This window comes from Onychostruthus taczanowskii, unplaced genomic scaffold (genome assembly GCF_017590055.1).
Source record: "Onychostruthus taczanowskii isolate IOZ18803 unplaced genomic scaffold, ASM1759005v1 scaffold79, whole genome shotgun sequence".
NCBI lineage: Eukaryota > Metazoa > Chordata > Aves > Passeriformes > Passeridae > Onychostruthus > Onychostruthus taczanowskii.
The window spans coordinates 2,205,753-2,223,708 of record NW_024505782.1 but is presented as its reverse complement, the minus strand read 5'-3'; the positions used below and the strand labels follow the sequence as shown (position 1 = coordinate 2,223,708).

Sequence of the window (17,956 nt, the reverse complement as noted above, 5' to 3'; positions counted from 1 at the left end):
TAAGAGAGAAAAGCTGCAAAAGAAATGGGGCATCAAGCACAGAGTGAATAAAACTGCTGCTTCCCTGCAAACATCCCTTGCAAAGTCTGGAGCATAGGAGGGTTTTCCAGCTCATGATGCAAGAGCCGTGGGCTGGGCTGAAACTTGACATCAGGAGGAAATTGAAATCCAGCATTGGTGGAAACTGCCTGTGATGCAGAGGTGAAGGCTGGATCTGCCTTGACGATCCGGGAGGAAAGAGGGGGACAGACCGTGATCCAAAGAGCCAGAGGAGCAGGAGTCCGTGAGTGGCAGTGGAGGAGAGACACAGAGAAAAGGGCAGCCTGGCTAAACAGGAGGGCAGCCGCAGCATGTGGGGAAGGTAAATAAGCAACCACAGTAAAATAGGGGGCAATTTGATTGCAAAGCGCCAGGTTGCTGCTGCTCTCCTAGTCTGGCTGGGTTTCTTGCAGAGGGTGTGCAGTGTTCTCTGCTCTGCACGTTTCTGATCCATCCCCACGAGCTTCACAGGAAACCTGGCTCCACAGCGATCTGCATTAATCTGAAAGCTGGGTTAAAAACTGTGAGTCAACTCCAAACACAAAGGAACTAAGTTTTTTTCAAATGGTAATTTTTCTCTCTAAAGTAAAATACCTTTGTTATGTCAGGAAGTGGGAGTTCAGAGGCAGGCATGGCACATCTGTAAGATGCATGCGTGCTATGGGAGGGGGAATTGAAAGATAAAGATCTCTTGCAATTACGTGCAGAACTTCACCGTGGACTTTAGATTGTTTCCTTTAGATGCGCTAGCATGCTGCTAACACCTGCAGGTAATGGAGTTGCCAAAAAACCTCGGAGTACTTGAATGATTCTTATAATAGTTTCATATGTTAAGACAATGGTGTGAAATTGTAGAAGTAGGAAATAATAAAGAGGGATCATAATGGAGACTGGCTGTGTGATGAAGTGTAAACAAATCAGAAGTCAAATTAAGTCCTATTTAATCTGACTCAGAGCTGATTTGCCTCAACATGATTTCTGTGGTGTTGTAGGGTGCTTTCTCCTGTGCTACCTAAATAGAATTTGAGCACTGTGCAGATGCTGCCCAGTTAATCAAAGAAATGTTCATTTGAGCATGACTTGTCAGGGATGAGTGCTCAGGGTGTTTGCTGAGGCTGCAGGTCATGCAGGACCCCATCAAACCAAATAGCAGGCAGGTGATCTTGTGTGGGGTGGAGATGGCAGGAAAAGGAGCCCATGTCTTGGCACCTGACCCCATGAATATGACACTGCCTCTGTCCTTGGAGAAGGAGATTTATGGTATTGCTCTCTGGTTTCAAGTAAATCTCTTATCTAGGACCTATTATCCACTTTCCACCAGTTTGCTGGGAGATTGCAGTAATAAATCTCTCCATCACGCGCAGGGGAGGCTGATAGCAGCACTGCACCTCTCTGCCATTACACGCTCTAATTGCATGCAAGGTTTTCAAGGGTGCAGAGGCATCATGGTAGAGAGAGAAAGAGAAAAGCCAAGACTAAAAAAAAAAAAAAAACCAACCCCCCCCAAAAAACCACCCCGAACCCAGATGGACCAGGAGCAGATCAGATGAAACACAGCAGAGAAAATGCAGCTTCTTTCATGGACAAAAAGAGAATACTCAGCTATCCCTGCAAGTGTGTCAGAAGCCTCAAACAGAGGCTGCAGTAATTGCAATTAATTGCACTCCAGAGGGATGATGCAGCACCCACGGCCGATTACAGCTTTATTTTGAAGAACAAAATGACTCCCCAGCCACCCACTGGCCCTGCGCTCAGCACTGTTTGCCAGGAGGGTTATGCACATAGCTCCCTTCCCAAAAGACTTTTCCACATGTACATCAGTTTGAAGGATTTGATGAACTAATTATTTGTATTATTTTAAATCAACAGTAACCAAACAAGTCGATTTTTTTTCTCAAAAATGATCCAAATTTCAGACAGAGCCCAAATAAGCTTGGTTTAAGATCAATATACAGAAGGACCTAAATCTGTTTCTAGAATAATTCTGATATTTCTAGAACATATCAATATGTGTATGAATCATGGTTTTGAAAGATTGCAAGTATTTTGGATTAAGCTGTTTAAGAAACACAGGGATTTTTGACCACCAGCCTTAGTTTTGTCCAAATCTAAGTCCCTGCTTTTGCAGAGTGATTTTATTCTTGGTTGTTATTATGTTTACTTAAATGTTAACTTATTTTTAGGAGTCGACTTCATATTTCAGGCATAAGTGTTTTTTGAAGTATTGAAAACAAGCAGTGTTTTCTTGTCAGAAAAAATGATAAAATGAGAATAGTCAGTATTTGCATTTATACAGCATCTTCCCTCACAGGATAAGGAAGTGCTTTGAAAATACCAAGTTGCCCAGAATTAAAAGGTTGTGTGGTAGCTACAGATCTATCACTGACTACAGTGAATGCAGTGAAGTAGGTGCACCCAGGAGCCTCAAAACTCCAGGATTTACTTGCTAAAAAACCTTGGAAAAATGGAAAACAGCCTGTCTCATTAAATAAGTCAACTGTTCATTCTCTGACCCTTGGTAGGACACTTTGGATGGCTCCTGGGGAGCCATGTGTGAAGAGAGGGACAAGCTTAAGTTGTGGCAAAGTTCCCAGATAGCTCAAGTCTAACTATGTAGAGTTCTAAAGACCACATTGTTATAGGTTTGAATTAGAATAACCTCCTTTTTTGTTGGGTTTGATGAATTTACGTCTACCTCATTTTCAGAACAGCTTTTACTTGGAAACTATTTTTTAAATTGGTGTGTGGGAGGCTTGCTAGGTCACTGAAAATGACAGACTAGAGGTGTAATCAATAGTTCATTTCTGGGAAAGAGTGAGCCAAAGGAGGTGATGCAGGGCAGGTGAATTGTTCTAATAGGATTCAGAGTCACAGAACAAAAAAATTACTTTTTATTGCATTTGCCCATTATCATCAGTTCTAACTCTTAGTGTTCATTTATTAACTTTCCAATTATTTCCCAAAGAAACAGGATGCAATTGCCTTACAAAACTCTCAAGAATGTGATTCTTGCTATTTGGATATTAGGACATGCGGCGAAATATTTAAATTTATTGATTATAACTCATTGCAGTCTTTGTTAGGAAAATTAGCTTTAATTAGTACAAAAATCCCACCTCACTAATGTTCTCACTGAGTCTCTCTGGGTCTTACAAGCAAGGATCTGGAGCTATCAAGGAACTTCCTGCTCCCTTTTCCAAGAAGAGGAAGAGAGGTACAACTTCTGAAGTGAAAGCTCACACTAATGTCTTTGACTTTTAAAGTTTGAAATTCTGGTGTGACAAGTTTAAAAGCTAATAATATTTTTGGTGTTCTTAGCTAGTTGTGTAGTTTCAGCAAAATGCCACTTTTTGAACCTCTAAGACTGGGCAGATGATAATTTCTGGTTTGTGAACTCAGTTATATATATCCCAGCTTGAGATCTGAGAAGGAAATAGCTGTTGGCCTGTTTTTCCTGGCAATGTGAGAACTGTGTGCTCAGTTATCAGTTCTGTTTTGCTGCTGCTCCTGTCAATATCTTGTAAGTGATTTTGTAAGTAAAAATTATGTGTGACCATCTTTGTTGGAGGGAATGTATTTTCCATGTGATCCTGGCAAGCTGTCAATATTTTGTAGCTCCCAAACTATCAAATGCTATCTTTTAAAGAGCTTTCTTATTTTTTCAGTAATACTCATTCGGCACTTAATTCTAAAATTCTATTACTTTAAATATGTAAATTCTGATATATTTTTCAGAATCCGTTTTTGTTGATCAGTAGTCCATCCTTGCTTATGTCATGTAATTTATGACATTTCAAATGTGCAACATTCTGTTCTGAAAAGTATCATACAGTTTTAGTGGACGTATATGCTTGTGCTTATTGATGTAAAGGTAACTATAAATGGACTAAGAACCTCAAGTTCAATGGATAACTAAATTTTGGAAATAAGGCCAACAGCTGGTGAAATTTTCTTAGCATGGGCAGCTTCCTAGACCTGCAGCTGAAACTGATATCCTCCCCAGTTAGGCAGCTGATGAGAAAAATGTCAGTTTCAAATAGCAGATTCAAAGCAGGGCAGATGCCTGTCCACTTCACACCTCAGTAGATCTGTTTAGCAAAGTTTTATTTGTAACAATGAAACCAAAAAAATACTGCTGTATTATATTTTGGAGTAATTCACAGCTTCTGGTGGCCTATGCTCCTGAATTAAAACCACCAAAAACCCCAGGATTGCTGTTATTTGCAAAAAAGATTGAGCTTAGTGCAAGTGACATGACTCCTACTGCTTTTCACCTAAGCTTTTGCTATCTCTCAAGGCCTGGAACAGAGTGAGAGACATTGTAAGTAAGGTAAATGAATATCAGCACTTTTCAATATCTGACCAAAAAAAAAAAAAAAAAAAGGTTTACTTAGGGCTGAAAGGAAATTGCTCATGGTCCTAGAATACACCAGATTTTCTGGCCCACAAATCAAACTATTTTTTATATTATTTTTTCTCTGTTGATTAATTTTTGGCGGCACTACATAGATAGAAAGGAAAGAGAACCCATCCTGAAAAAATATTGCTGAAGTTTTGTGAAATTTCAAGGCAAATTTATTAAGTGGGAGCATTCATTCAACATTACAAGGGGCTGCTAGGAGGAACTGTGGAATTTCCTTGGAGATACTCAGACCTCCACTGGAAAAGGCTCTGAACAAACTACCACAGTTTCAGGCTGGGCCTTCTCCAGATGGCACTGAGTAGGAATAGAGGATCACCAGAAATTCCTGCCTTCAATAAATTGTCCCTGCCTGTGGCAGGGGTGGATTTAGATGGGATATTGGGAAGGAATTGCTGGCTGGGAGGGTTGGCAGGCCCTGGCCCAGGGTGCCCAGAGCAGCTGTGGCTGCCCCTGGATCCCTGGCAGTGTCCAAGGCCAGGCTGGATGGGGCTTGGAGCAGCCTGGGACAATGGAAGGTGTCCCTGCCCATGGCAGGGGGTGGCACTGAATGAGCTTCAAGGGTCCTTCCCATCCAAACCATTCTGGGATCCTGTGATGAGCTCAGAGCTCTTCTTTACAAAAACTAAGTGACTAAGATAGAATATCCTCCTAACATTTCATCCAAATAATTCATCTTTTAGGTTAAAACCATTCCTCCTGTCCTGTCACTATCTGTCCTTGTAAAAAATTGTTCTCCATCTCTTTTATCAGCTCCTCCCTGGAGGCCCTGGCAGGGGCTCTGAGGTGTCCCTGGAGCCTTCTCTTGTGCAGGGGAACAGCCCCAGCTGGGCCAGGCTGGCTCCAGAGCAGAGGGGCTCCAGCCCTGGCAGCATCTCCGTGCCTCCTCTGCACTGGCTGCAGCAGCTCCACGTCCTTGTGCTGCTGGAGCCAGGGCTGGGGCAGCTCTGCAGGTGGGCTCTCACCTGAGCCCAGGGCACAGGACCAGAATCCCCTCTGCTCTCTCAGCCTGTTGTCCTATCTAAACTGATAATTTGAGCAGTTTCTGGAGTGGGGAGAGACGAGAACACTCAAGGACTAATTTGCCTGACTAGCTGCCTTAAAAAGCAACTTTTCCAGAGATGCCTGTTCTCTGCTGTTTATAGAATGTGTTTTTTGAACAGCTTTTCTACAGATCTATCACCAAGAGAGAGCGAACATTCTGTCAGAAGAACTCTGGCTTTTATGCACCACAGTCATTTTCTGTGCAGGCCCAGGGCACATTTCAAGCTGGACTTAATTTTTTTTAAATTTTGGTTCAGAAAAAGCACAGAATATATCTTTAATTAGGTGTATATGTAATAATATGAGGATACAGCATTAATCAGATTTTTTTGTATTTACCACTTTTAATATAATATGCCTTTTTTTTTTTTTAATTTTAAGTCTTTCTCTATAATGTGACATCCAGAAAATTGTTTTCGTCTTATTTGCAGTAAACAGAGCAGTGACAGGTGCTGGTGCCTGAACTCTAGAAGGTAAACATGTGAAGACAGGACACTGGGATTGTGAACTTTAGGATTTGAGTATTTTTTAAAAAAATGCAATATTTGGGGTTTTTTGGTCAGAAGGTAGTCTGACAGTCTAATGTATTATTTGGAGCTTAGATATTTGAGTGAATGGACATTTCATTACTATTTTCTGTTAAGAACTATCAGAGTAAAACAAAAATAGTAGTTCTCTTTAATCTACAAATGGGACATTCCATTGGTTCACAGGGAAACCATTAAGGTAGAATTTGAAGAAAATTAATGAAAAATATGATGAAGTAGAGTTGTAGGCAAAATCTCTTATAGAAGCCTCTGAGAGTAAGTAAGTAACCCTAAATATTAACTGGATTTGAGGTGGAGGTTCTCATTATTGTATGAGGACCTCCTAAGAGAATGCTGAGTATTAAATGATACAAAGAAGTAATTTTAGAGATGTGACGTAGGGTTTTCAGCCTACATAATACTTTAATCCTCAGACCTACTATTCTAAAAGTATCAGCTGGTGTTAATCAGGAATGCTCACAGCAGGGATTGAAATGGCCAGTTCACTCCTTTTTTTTCCAATCAAATTCTGCTCTCAGCCACACTGCTGTCCTGTGTACTTGTGAAGGTAGGATTTGGTACATCATTTGATCTTTTTTGACTGCAAGCCAAATGAAAAACTGTATTTGACTCACTTGCTGTACAAGCTGGGTAGATTTCCCTCTAGATATTCCCTAGCCTGTATAAACCCAACAATTTTATAGGTGTTTTAGAATGTGTTTTCAGTGTGGTTTTTAAGGGATATGGACAAAGCTGAGTCATTATTCCTAGCCTTGTCCTATGCTGGAGTGGTTCCATAGGATGGGCGATTTTTCAGTCTGGCTGAAAAATCTGTGTTTGTGCCTCCGACTCCCAGGTACCCTCCTACCCTCTTCCAGCTTTTCCCCCTGAGTTTTCCTTATACAGGGCAGGAGAGACCATGCTGGGATTCTGACTTAGGCCCTCCTGGGGACAGGCAGGAAGGCAGGCAGTGTGACACTTGCTGAGTGACACAATTTGACATCACTGTCTTTAGGTACAGGGAAGCTGCATCTTTTAGGTGACTAAAATGATGCACACTGTTCTTCCTGAGTCAGGTGAATTCTTTCCCCGAGGCTGTAAGGTGAAGATAAACAGAGTCTTTGCCTCTCCCAATAGCTCGACTCTGCTTTTGCTCATAACAGATGACTCTCCAGACTCTAAGATCTATTGCTTCTTAATGTGAGGCCAACACTTGGGCAATTCTCACAGCCAGTGGCTGTGGATTGTTGTGTGAGCCTTTTCCCAGTCAGACAATGAATTATCTGTCTTCTTTTCGGTGGAATGGAACAAATCAAAACTTGCTATAGCCAGGATTGACCATTGCATGACCACACTAAAGGTCCTTCACTCCAAAGTTGGACTGAAAGCTTCATAAGCTTGATACCAGTTCTGATGTTGAAAGTTTGCCCAGCTGGACCTGGTGTGTCTTGTTCTCTGGTTCACAGGATCCCAGAATCCCAAACTGGATAAGTTTGGAAGGGACCAGAGGGAGTCAGTCTGGTGCCACATCCCTGCTCCAGCAGGATCATCCCACAGCACAGGGCACAGGATTGTGTCCAGAAAGGTCTGGAATATCCCCTAGGAAGGTGACTCTACACCCTCTCTGTTTCAGGGCTTGGACACTGCCCAGGAGAGAAGTTGTGCCTCCTGTGCAGGGGAATTGCTCAGTCCCTGCCTGTGGCTCTGGTGCCATTGCCTCTCTTCAGAGCAGATTCTGGGCCCTGCTCTGACCCTCGCTGCACCCAGGGACACCCAGGGTTGAGGGTGCCTCTCAGCTGGGACTCCTCTCCAGGCTGAACAGTCCCAGCTCCCTTAGCCTTTCCTCAAAGGAGATGCTCCAGTCTCCTTATCACCTGTGTCCCCCACCCTTGGACCTGCTGCAGGAGCTTTCTTTGCATGGATGAAGTGAAGGACACCCCTGGCTTCCCATTTTTGTGTGCTGGCGTATCTCTTTCTTACACCTGTGAAAAAACTCTGCTGCACACTGGCATGCTCTGAAATTCCCAGGGAATGCTGTGGAGTTTTCCGTGTTCAGGGATGCTGGGTGGAGATGCAGGAGCTGCAGTGCAATAGACCTTTGCAATGGGAAAGGTTCATAACCACAGTGTTGTTGTAAAGGTTTTTAGTAATGGAATGTCATGGGTGAATTTTTCACCCCCTCCATCTAGATGATATTTCATTTATGATCAGAGATCCTTGCTTTTCAAGAGTTGATTCCTTTCCAGTTCACGGCTTAAGACTTAAAAAATAAAGTTCACATCTCATTAGCTTATTGTCATTTTGAGAACTCATCCTTCTGAAACTCAGGGTTATAATTTTGCCTGAATCTCACATTGTATAATGGGGAAGAGTTTGTGCCCTTCAGAATGGCCTTAAATAGCAGTAGCACAAAGAAAGCGATCAGATGCCATTAGCAGCCTTCTGCTGGATTAATGGCCAGCAAAATCTGGTGAAGACGCCTGGAGCTTTCTAGCATCACTGTTGTGACTTTGTACATAATTGCCCATGAGCAGCTACACAACATCCAGCTCTGTTACACAACATCCAGCCCAGCCCGCACGTCCCTACCCACCGCTTTCCCAAGGCAGTGCAGTGCTTCTCCTGAGAGGACACGGCAAGGAAGAAGCTCTCCTGTGCTTAAAATCATCCCTCTCTACGTGGCTCTTGGGCCTTCCGTCCTGCACATTTGCGTGACAATTCTTTATCCTCCTGCCTGCTTAAGCTGGACTGGCTTTGCTGGAGAACCAGCCTGTGGTGTGCAAAAATAAAGAGATGCCATGCGATGCTGTCCAAAGATTTCAGCGGGGCTTGCTTGAGAATGCCACAAGTCACGTTCTCAGGCCGTCACTTTGCAAGTACTTTCAGCTCACAGAAAGCAGCACCACTGCCAAAAACATCCAGCTTTCTCACCCCTTCATCCCCAAATCCCAGCGTAGCATCCCTTCTCCTGCTTTGGGCCTGTTTGTTTGTTGGGAAGCTGAGCCATTTGACAACTAACCTTTAAAATTCTTTTCCTGCTGGGTTTATTCTAAACTGAATTGCCTCTCAGTTAATCATGGAAAACCCATACAAAACCAACACTGTGCAAGAAGAGGAGCAGTGCAACAACAAACACAGGTGGCTGACAGCAGGACAGGTTTGATTTTTTCATTGGTACTCCAGTTTAAGCCAGGTTGTAGTGCTTGTAGTGATGCAGCTTCATCTTTCCTTCACTGAAAAGCCACTCTGCCCTGGCACACCCTGAACTTTTCCATAAAATAATGTAGTCTGAAACAGCTAGTTAGAACTGTTTGAGAAAGTGGTAGTTTTTTAAATTTTATTTTTAATTAGACCAGATGCTGCACTTTCATTAAACAACTGTGAAGATGTAGGAGAATCAAAGAAAACCCTAACTGCACCTAAAATATAATATAATTACATAATTCAGTCTCTTCCAGAGTCAGGAGATGCTGTTTCACCCCGGGGTAACTTGCAAGCAAGTGCACAGACCAGGCTGCAGACGCAGAAATTGTGAGGGGAGGAGGAGAGGCCTTTGACAACCTCCCCAAGCTGAGAGGCAAAGGTCAGAGAGGGGAAGGGAGCTGCTGTACTTTGGATGTTCAACTTGTCAGAGTTTGTTTAGTGAAAAAAACAGGAATATTTCCCAAAGCTCCTCTTCTGGGCACATCTGTTATTTTTTCAGTAAATGAACTGAAATAACAAAGGGGAAGGAAAGTTAACTCCCTAACATCACACATGGAGAAGGAGTGATGCCCATTTCTGGTTATCAGATTCTGATTATGTTGGGGGGAAACGTCAGCCCCTAGTCCACCCTAAACAAAGAGGTTCCCAGTAGCAAGTTTAGAAGAGGATGATACCATGGGACCTTTGCAAAACAGGATCTGACCAGCTCCTGGGAAAGTCTTACACCCACCTCAATGTTTTACACCCACCTGAGCAGGATTTTCAGGAGGAAATCTGGATTTTTAGCAGTGACAGCCTGATTGGAAATCCCAGTTACCTTCCTCTCCTATGTCTCACCAAGCATCTATAAAAGACTGGAGCCCAAGCAAAATGAGTGTGGGGTTTGTGGCACCAACAGTTCCACCAGGCCTGAAACAGGAAAGGGAGCAGGGAAAACAGGACAATGTCACTTGGAGGGGAGCAGAAACTCATCTGCACCAAAAACTATCTCCTAAAGAGCACAATCTCTCTTCTCTGCTCACTGCAAATTATACTTGATTAATCAGATTTCTGTGGGGGTGTTTTCCTTTGCTCCATTTCTAACAACATATTTTTCCATAAAAAATGTGCTGATCTGAATCTTGTTGCAGATAGCTCATCGCCTGTGAGATCATGACTCTTCCAAACACTTGCAACATTTTGCTCTCAGAAACTAAGAAAATTCTCACTGAAAAAAATCGCATCAGTACAACTGTCAAGGCATTAGTCCCACAAAAGGTGTTTGTTCCTCTGAAAATAATCACTCCGAGCTTTCCTCCCTACCAAAAATGTTGGGGGGAGAGTTCATCTGGCCTTGCTCCTGAGGAGCTGGCTGAAGACTTCCTGCTGGAGTCTATGAGATGGTTTCAAAACAAGGAGCATTTCTGTGTCACACACCTGTCCAATAGCTCCCCCACAGCCCGATCCCCCACCTCGACACAGCTGCAGCAGAAAGCCCCATTCACTCTAGGGAAAACACATTTTATAGCAGCATCCCATCCCCCAGCCAAATGGGACCAAGCTGAGGCAGCTGCAGTCCAGGTCCCATGAGAATTACTACAAAAAGTGCAATTAAAATAATTAGTTAATGCCTTTTTATCCGGGATGGTAACAAATGGGGAAAAGAGCTTGAAATAGCTATTCTACATATCAGTCCAGTATGGTATTGGATGCTTCCCAGGATTGCTCTAAGCTTTCCCCAGGGCTTTAAAAGCTTGTGGGTGGTGCTTGGCCACTTGCTGGATTAAAGATCTCTATTACTGATGGTAACAGGGGTAGGTTAAAGCCACTTGAGCAGTAGATATTGCTGTGAGAACAAAAAAGAAGTGAGTCTGAGTTGATAATAAAGTGATTTAGATTGCCATTCCTCCCTTGGAAATCAAGATTGTTTCCTATTGATTTAAACATATACTGGCTTAGGCTCTTGATTAAGCAAAATTTGTCCAATGATTCAACTTTATGGGGGATGCACAAACAAAAAAATACATGGCCAAATACATCCCTGGCACAACTCAGTGAAATCTGGCATTTACCCAGTCTTTAGCTGCGTGTTGTTTCAGGGTTTCTCTGCTAGCCCTCAAATGGTACAATAAATGAAGATTTCTTTTGGAGGCATTCTTTTCCTGAAGTGTTCAAGGCAAATGAAGCACTGTACCAGGAACTTTACCCCAGCAAAATGTATTTGTTATTGCTACAGCAGGTGATATTTACTCTGCGGCCAAGTGAGATGGCCAAAGGGTGAAATATAACCTAAAAATCAGGGCAGACTCTCTTAATAATCTTTAGATTCTCTGATTTGACTCTGAGATTTCATCCAGGGGCCAAATTATACAAACATTCATATTTTTTCATTTTATATTCCTGCCATCATTCCTTGCCATCCCTGTGGGGTAACCTGCAGGTCAGGCATCTTATTGAAGAACATGAAAATACAGAATAATATTGAATAATAAATGCTTCGGGTCGTGCAAGCTGTCCCTGTGTCCCACCTTCTTGGCAGATGAATACAGAATAGCTGAGCTGAGGGAACTCTGAGTGGCTCACACAGTGATTCTGAGGTGTTCATATGCAGTCTGTGAAGCTGTCAATGATCTTACCCTTTGCATGGATCACCAGAGCAGATTTTGAAGCTCACTGAGCACTTTGGTTTGTGGCAGGGTGGTCCAAAATCTACCTTCTATATAACTGGGCATTTCCTTTCAGAGTTTCAAATTATTTCCTTTTTATAGTTTCAAATTATTTGATTATTCTTGCTTTTAAAAATATTTCAGTTCTAGGCAACCTGTTATTTTAAAGTATCTTATTCTCTTATGTTGTATGGAAATATAACTCCCCCCCCATCTCCTTATCCCATATCATTTTTGGATGTCACTGAGAGGGAAGAAGTACTCAACGTTTGCTTTGTTTTGCTTTTGTCTGTGAGTGGAGGGTTAACAGCAGAAGAGGGAAGAGGGGTTAGCAAAGGGGAGTGCTAGTCATGTGGACAGAATGCCAGCAGCAAAGCTGGCACATGTTCCATTCACATGGAAGTATGTTTTATTCATTTGCTGATGGTCATCTACAGTAGCTATGGGAGAGAAACAAGAGGACCAGGGTAGAAGTGGAAATCTGGGTAAAATTCTGTAGCTTTGTCTCCCTTCGGTGGTAGGTGCTTGCAGGAAGTGTGATTTTCTGTGGCATTTTCACTGGATTTAAGACTGGCACTTTGAGTGGATTAAATATTGAGGGGAAAACAATCATAGCTCACTTCCTGATGTTATTTACCTGACACCAGCTTGTTTCCATGCTGTTTTCACACTTGGCCCTCTTGCCATCCCACCTGCAGCTGAAATGGTCATCCAAAGCTCCTGTTATACTCAGGAAATACAAAGGTGTTTTTGGGATGTGACTCATTTGACGTATCTTATACTTTGGGATTCAAAGAGCTCTTATTCTCCACGGACCATGTTGACTAAATCCCAGCTAAGGGCCTGGAGGGTTTTGGTGAGTGTAGGCACATTCATTAGTGGTGGGAGTCAGAGTCATCTCTCTTCAGTGCTGTTAGCATCAAGATTTCTTGTTTAGTAAGAGCTCTGTGTGATACTTGAACATCTTCAGCAGACATGTCAAGGAATTCAGGATGGGATTGCCTAGGCAAGTGGATCCTGTGCTCAGTCAGGTGGATCCTGCTCTTGCTAGAGTGAGATCTTAGGATCCTATACTGGCAAAATCATGTGTTAAAAAGCAGCAGAGATTTTTTTGTTGTTGTTGTTTGTTTGTTTTCTGCCTTACACAGTATGTAGAAAGTTGTCCTTGGTCCTTCTGCAGTACACCTGCAAGGCCAAGAAATGCTCTGATTGCTGGTTCAGAAATGAGGGAAGAGGTGCTGAGGAGGGCAAAGACGCCCACCTGCACTGCTTGTGGAGCGTGGGATGAGCTGACTAGGTGGCAGATGAGTCCCCCTCAGGATGCAGCAGTCACAGTTCAGGTGCTGGAAGCAGCCATGCCATCACAGAAATCCCATTTTGCCTTGCCAAGCCAGCCTGGACATCCCAGCAATGTGGTGCAGCTCTGCCTGAAGTCAGGAAGGAAGCCTGGTAAAACATGGAGCTGAGCCCAAACCTACAGATAATTAGGAATGACAGCTAGGGCTGTTGTCCCCACTCCAATGAAGATAAGAATGGACTTTGTTTTTCAGCCTGATGAGAGGAAGTTTAGGGTTTTACATTAAAATAAAACAGGATAGTTCTGCAAAAGCAGGAAAATCATTAATGACTCTTTAATTGAAGCTTTTACATATAATATTAATAACCTATTAAAGCCAATGGGGTATGAAACATTTGGAGCTGTAGTTTGAAATCACCTTGGATGGGTATTGAACTGTAACTTTTTGTAGCTGTGTAACTCTTCACTAGCTGCTGGGGAGATAAAACTGCTAACAGGAACACATTAATTTCTGGAGCACAGACATGTTGTGATGGGAGAGTGGAGATTGCAAGGACAGGCAGTGGGCACAAAATGCAGAGTTAAAGGCTTTTCTGTGTATTTTAGGGGAGGTGATGTGCTGATTCCAGGCAGCAGCTGGTGGACTCAGGTCTGGAGCTCTGTGTAGGGCTGGTCAGAACTTGCAGGGCTTTGCCAGGTGTGTGGCCCAGAGCAAGGTGTGTATTCCTGTGGAGCTGGTGACTGTCTTAGCTGAGGTGACGTGTCACAGCACAATGTTTGTTGTGAAAACGCTGATTTTTGCAGTGCCAGCTGGTTCTGCCTCATCAACTGGAAAGAGAAGTGCTGAGGAAAAAAGTTTGTCCTTCCTTTGTGCAGAGCAGAAGAATGCTGAATATACAGATCTGAGCTGCAGTTTCCTTGGATTTCCAAGCCAAACCTGTAGGGATATCCAAGGTGAGGGGCCAGCACCTGAGCATGAGCTGCCAGAGGGAAGCTGATGACCATGCCATAGCTCCCTCCTGCACTGGAAAGACTTAATTTTCCTATAATTTTGTGTTTAATATGGTTCTTTTTTCTAACTGGGAAAGGAAAATAGAAAACCTCTACCTGAAACAGTGTATTGTGAGGGATGGCTCCAAATGAGGAAAAGCAAGAGCAGCTAGGAGGTTAGAAATCTGTAAATTAGAAAGGGGTAAGGGACATTCTTCATACATCCTTCCCACTTTGCTTTTAATTCCCTTGCCTGGTAAAGCTTAGAGCAAAAGTTGAATCGTTTACAATGAGAGTGTGCAACAGTTTATGATATATCCTCCACAATAGCTTTGTATTTGGCACAGTGAAAAAAAAAAAAAAAAAAAAAGAGGAACAACTTATTGTGATCATTGCCCCTCTTATTAAACAAATATTTTGTCTCTGATTCCAGCAAGGAAAGGGGAACTCACAGCATTGTTCTTGTTTGCCAGCTGCTTCCATGCACTGCAAGGACCCACAAACAGTACTAGTTTTGGTTTTTGTTGTCACATCAGGGAAGAGCTCTCCTCATCAATTAAGCAACTTTTGAAGCTCTGAAACCTTCAGTATGAATCTGACACTGTGGCTCAAATTCTCAAGTACAGCAAAAGAGAAATGCAGATTTGGGCAAGCCATATCTCTGAAAGGGGAACCATAATAACAACAGAAAATGCAGATCTAAAATGCAGACATAGTATTTAATTTTAACCATTCATTAAAAGAAGCAGCAAGCCAGTGGAGGAATATCTTCACTGGTGACTTTTCACTGTTTATTGTCTCAATACATTGAACTACGTTTGGAAGTCATGTATTGAAGAATACTTTGTAGACTCTGAGCCCAAACAACTATGGTTTTACTGTTCTTAAGCCCTTAGTTTATCTTCCTTCTTTACCCAGGTCCAAAGCCATTCTCTCACTACCAGCAGCCCTTTTCTTGCTGCCGTTTGCTCTTGTGGATATTATTTATTATCATTTGATATTTATTATCATTGAAACTGAAATTGTAGTTCAGAGAATGCTTTACCAAGAGTAATTTGTTCCCAGCAGGACCTTTTAGCTACACAGTAACATGAAAGCAACAAAATGCCAGAAGAACATTATAAAAATAAACTGCCCTGGTGCTAAAATAAGCTTTAATTGATTGAGAATTGCACTGAACATGACAATCTGAACCATTTATTATTATTTTTCTTTCAAGCTTCAGCTACATGTGATTTAGAGTGACTGAATTATAGTTCCCACATACCTTCCTACCCACAGTGCATGAAAGAAAACCCACACACAAATTTCTTAGCTCCAGAGGAGCTGCTGGATACATCTGGAAGAAAATAAAAAAGCTGATTGAAAGTGATGTTTAAATAAAGGTGATGCTGATGGGAACATACTGAAAAAAAAAACCCCAGCCCTGTTCTGGCTGAATGGCATGCTGGGCTACCCTCTCCTCACCCCCATTCTTCTGGGGATGTCTCTCCCTGTAAAAGGCATTTCCTCAATATCTGCCTGCACAGCACTGGATCCTGTAGGCCATATGGTGTTGGATGTTATTAATGGCTGTGGATAAATTACCATTCTGTCTTCCCCATTTTAGGTTCTTAGAGAAAATAAACACCTCCAATTGACTGTACTCAGCTATTTAAACGAATACCTGTTGCAGGGTCTCCAGCAAGAGGTCAACACCACCACCAAAGGTTGTGGATAAAAGTTGAAAATTTTCTGACTGATGGATGTACTGGTGGTCCTGTTACAGAAAGAAATATGTGGAATACAGCACTGGAAGTTGCTGGGATATAGCTAATGTCAACAGGGTCATTATAAACCATGGAATCACAATTGGGGTTGGAATGAACCTTAAAGACCATCTTGTTCCAACCACTGCCTCAGCAGGGACACCTTCCCAGGCTGAGTTTAAAGTCTCACTGTAAGTCTTTACTCAAATCATAGCCCTGGACAATTCACTTGCAGGCAAAAGCTAAACAAGGATTTTCATTTAACTCCCAACATCCTGAGGCAGGGGAAGATGCTTAAATACATTTTTGGCTGTGGCTCTCCATCTCCCTCTGACCGTGCCAGCACTGCCTGTAACAGGGCTGTAAAAGTCCCAGCTGCTGGCTGGGATGATCCAGGGGTGATCCTGGCCCTGCCTGTTGTTGGAGCTTATCCCTCTGAGTGGCTGCTCCTGCCCTTGAGACTCTCAGACTTGTTTGGCAGCTAAATGGACCATTGTTGTCTTGGTTTTGCACTTGTTTGTAAGCTGAGCCGTTTCCATGCTACCAAACACGACTTCCAAATTGCAATTCCTGCTGTCTGCCAAAGGGGCTAATAAATCCCACTCTCACCTTTCCTTCTTGCCTGGGTAAATTACAAATGCCCCTGGCAGGAGCTGACTCAGCTGATGCCTGGCTGCAGTGTCTGACTGTTCCAGGAATGGTCTTTATTTGTTACCCTAACACAGGAAAGCACGACCCAGGGATTTATGGCAGATCACAGATCCAAAGGAAGGAATTTGAACATGCCACCAGCTTTATTAATAGCCACCTCTGTGGCCACTTTCAGGTCAGACCAGAGACTGTGCAGGGCTTAAAAACTGAATCCACACTGCCCCAGGAGGGGCAGAAAGGTGTGTCTGGTCACAGTGCTGCAAGGGTAGAGGTGCCTGTCTCCCAGGTTCCTTGTCCAGGCTCCAGTGGGCATTTCCACAGTGCCAGAAGAGCAAAATAAAATATGCCTCATGAAGAATAGGGATTTTTGAAGACCACAAAAGCCAGATGGATTTTTTTTTAATTAATAATTTTTGTCATTGACTGAACTAAACATGGACTAGCATGGATTATTTAAAAAATCATGATGTGTCTGAATGCATACTGTCTTTGGCTAGAGGAGTAGCTCAGGTGAAGTAGCAGTTAGACTAGTGGTTAGTAATGTGTGTAGCCAGCATTGTAATTAGTGCTGTTGGAGGGTATAATGAGGAATGGCTCAAAACCTGAATGTCTGGGCTGCTTGAAAGGTCATGAGAACTGAAGCTGATGGTTAATTCAAGAGGAATATACTTAATTCCTTTGAATATAAAATCACCGCAGGACTGAGATAAACCCAGTTTAACTTTTTTTTTTTTAACTTTTCCTAAATAATTTTCTATAATAGGTCTCTTTTACATCTTGATTATAAAAGCAGTGTAAAAATTTGAAGGTTTTAACTAGCTGATAGTTCAGACAAAAAGTTTCATTTTCACATTTACATCCATTCTGATTAATGCCACTCACTGACAGAGCAAAATATATTCCAAAATCTGATATGCTCTCTCTGCGAATTAATATGCCATATTGCATATTTTTAAAAATATCTGAGATTAATATTTTCACTTTTGCTGTAAAAATATATTGTTGAAATAGTGAAATAATTATTAATTGTGGTTTTCAGCATTAGATAATGTGTGATCCTTATTCTGGTCATGGGAAATATTTGTTCATTGTGATGTTACTATAGGAATATTTTCATCCAAAAGAAATATCAGTCTTTCAACACCCATTAAAGTGAGTGCTACTAATTCCAGCACTTTCCTTTGGGAGGTTTTAAAGGTGGTTTTGGTGAACTGGGAGGGAGTTATGACTTGTTTGGAATAGAGTCAGGATCACGTTTCTTATTTGAGTGCAACTGCTGGCCATGGAAACCCTTTGACCCCTCCATGGCTCTGCCAACATCTCAGTCCTCTTTAATTGTTGCTAAACCCAGGGCTCTCTTGCAGTGCTCCAAAATCAAATGAATGCTTATT

At 42.4% G+C, this 17,956-nt stretch overlaps 1 protein-coding gene across 1 annotated transcript in view; it reads left to right on the top strand.

The window, feature by feature from the left end:
* The first annotated feature begins 339 nt into the window (after positions 1-339).
* The window catches only part of ST8SIA5 (ST8 alpha-N-acetyl-neuraminide alpha-2,8-sialyltransferase 5), a 67,736-nt gene continuing 50,119 nt past the window's right edge, over positions 340-17,956 (top strand). The window contains exon 1 of the mRNA XM_041423589.1: positions 340-361. The gene's annotated coding sequence lies outside the window, so the exon portion shown is untranslated. The remainder of the gene's footprint in view (positions 362-17,956) is intronic.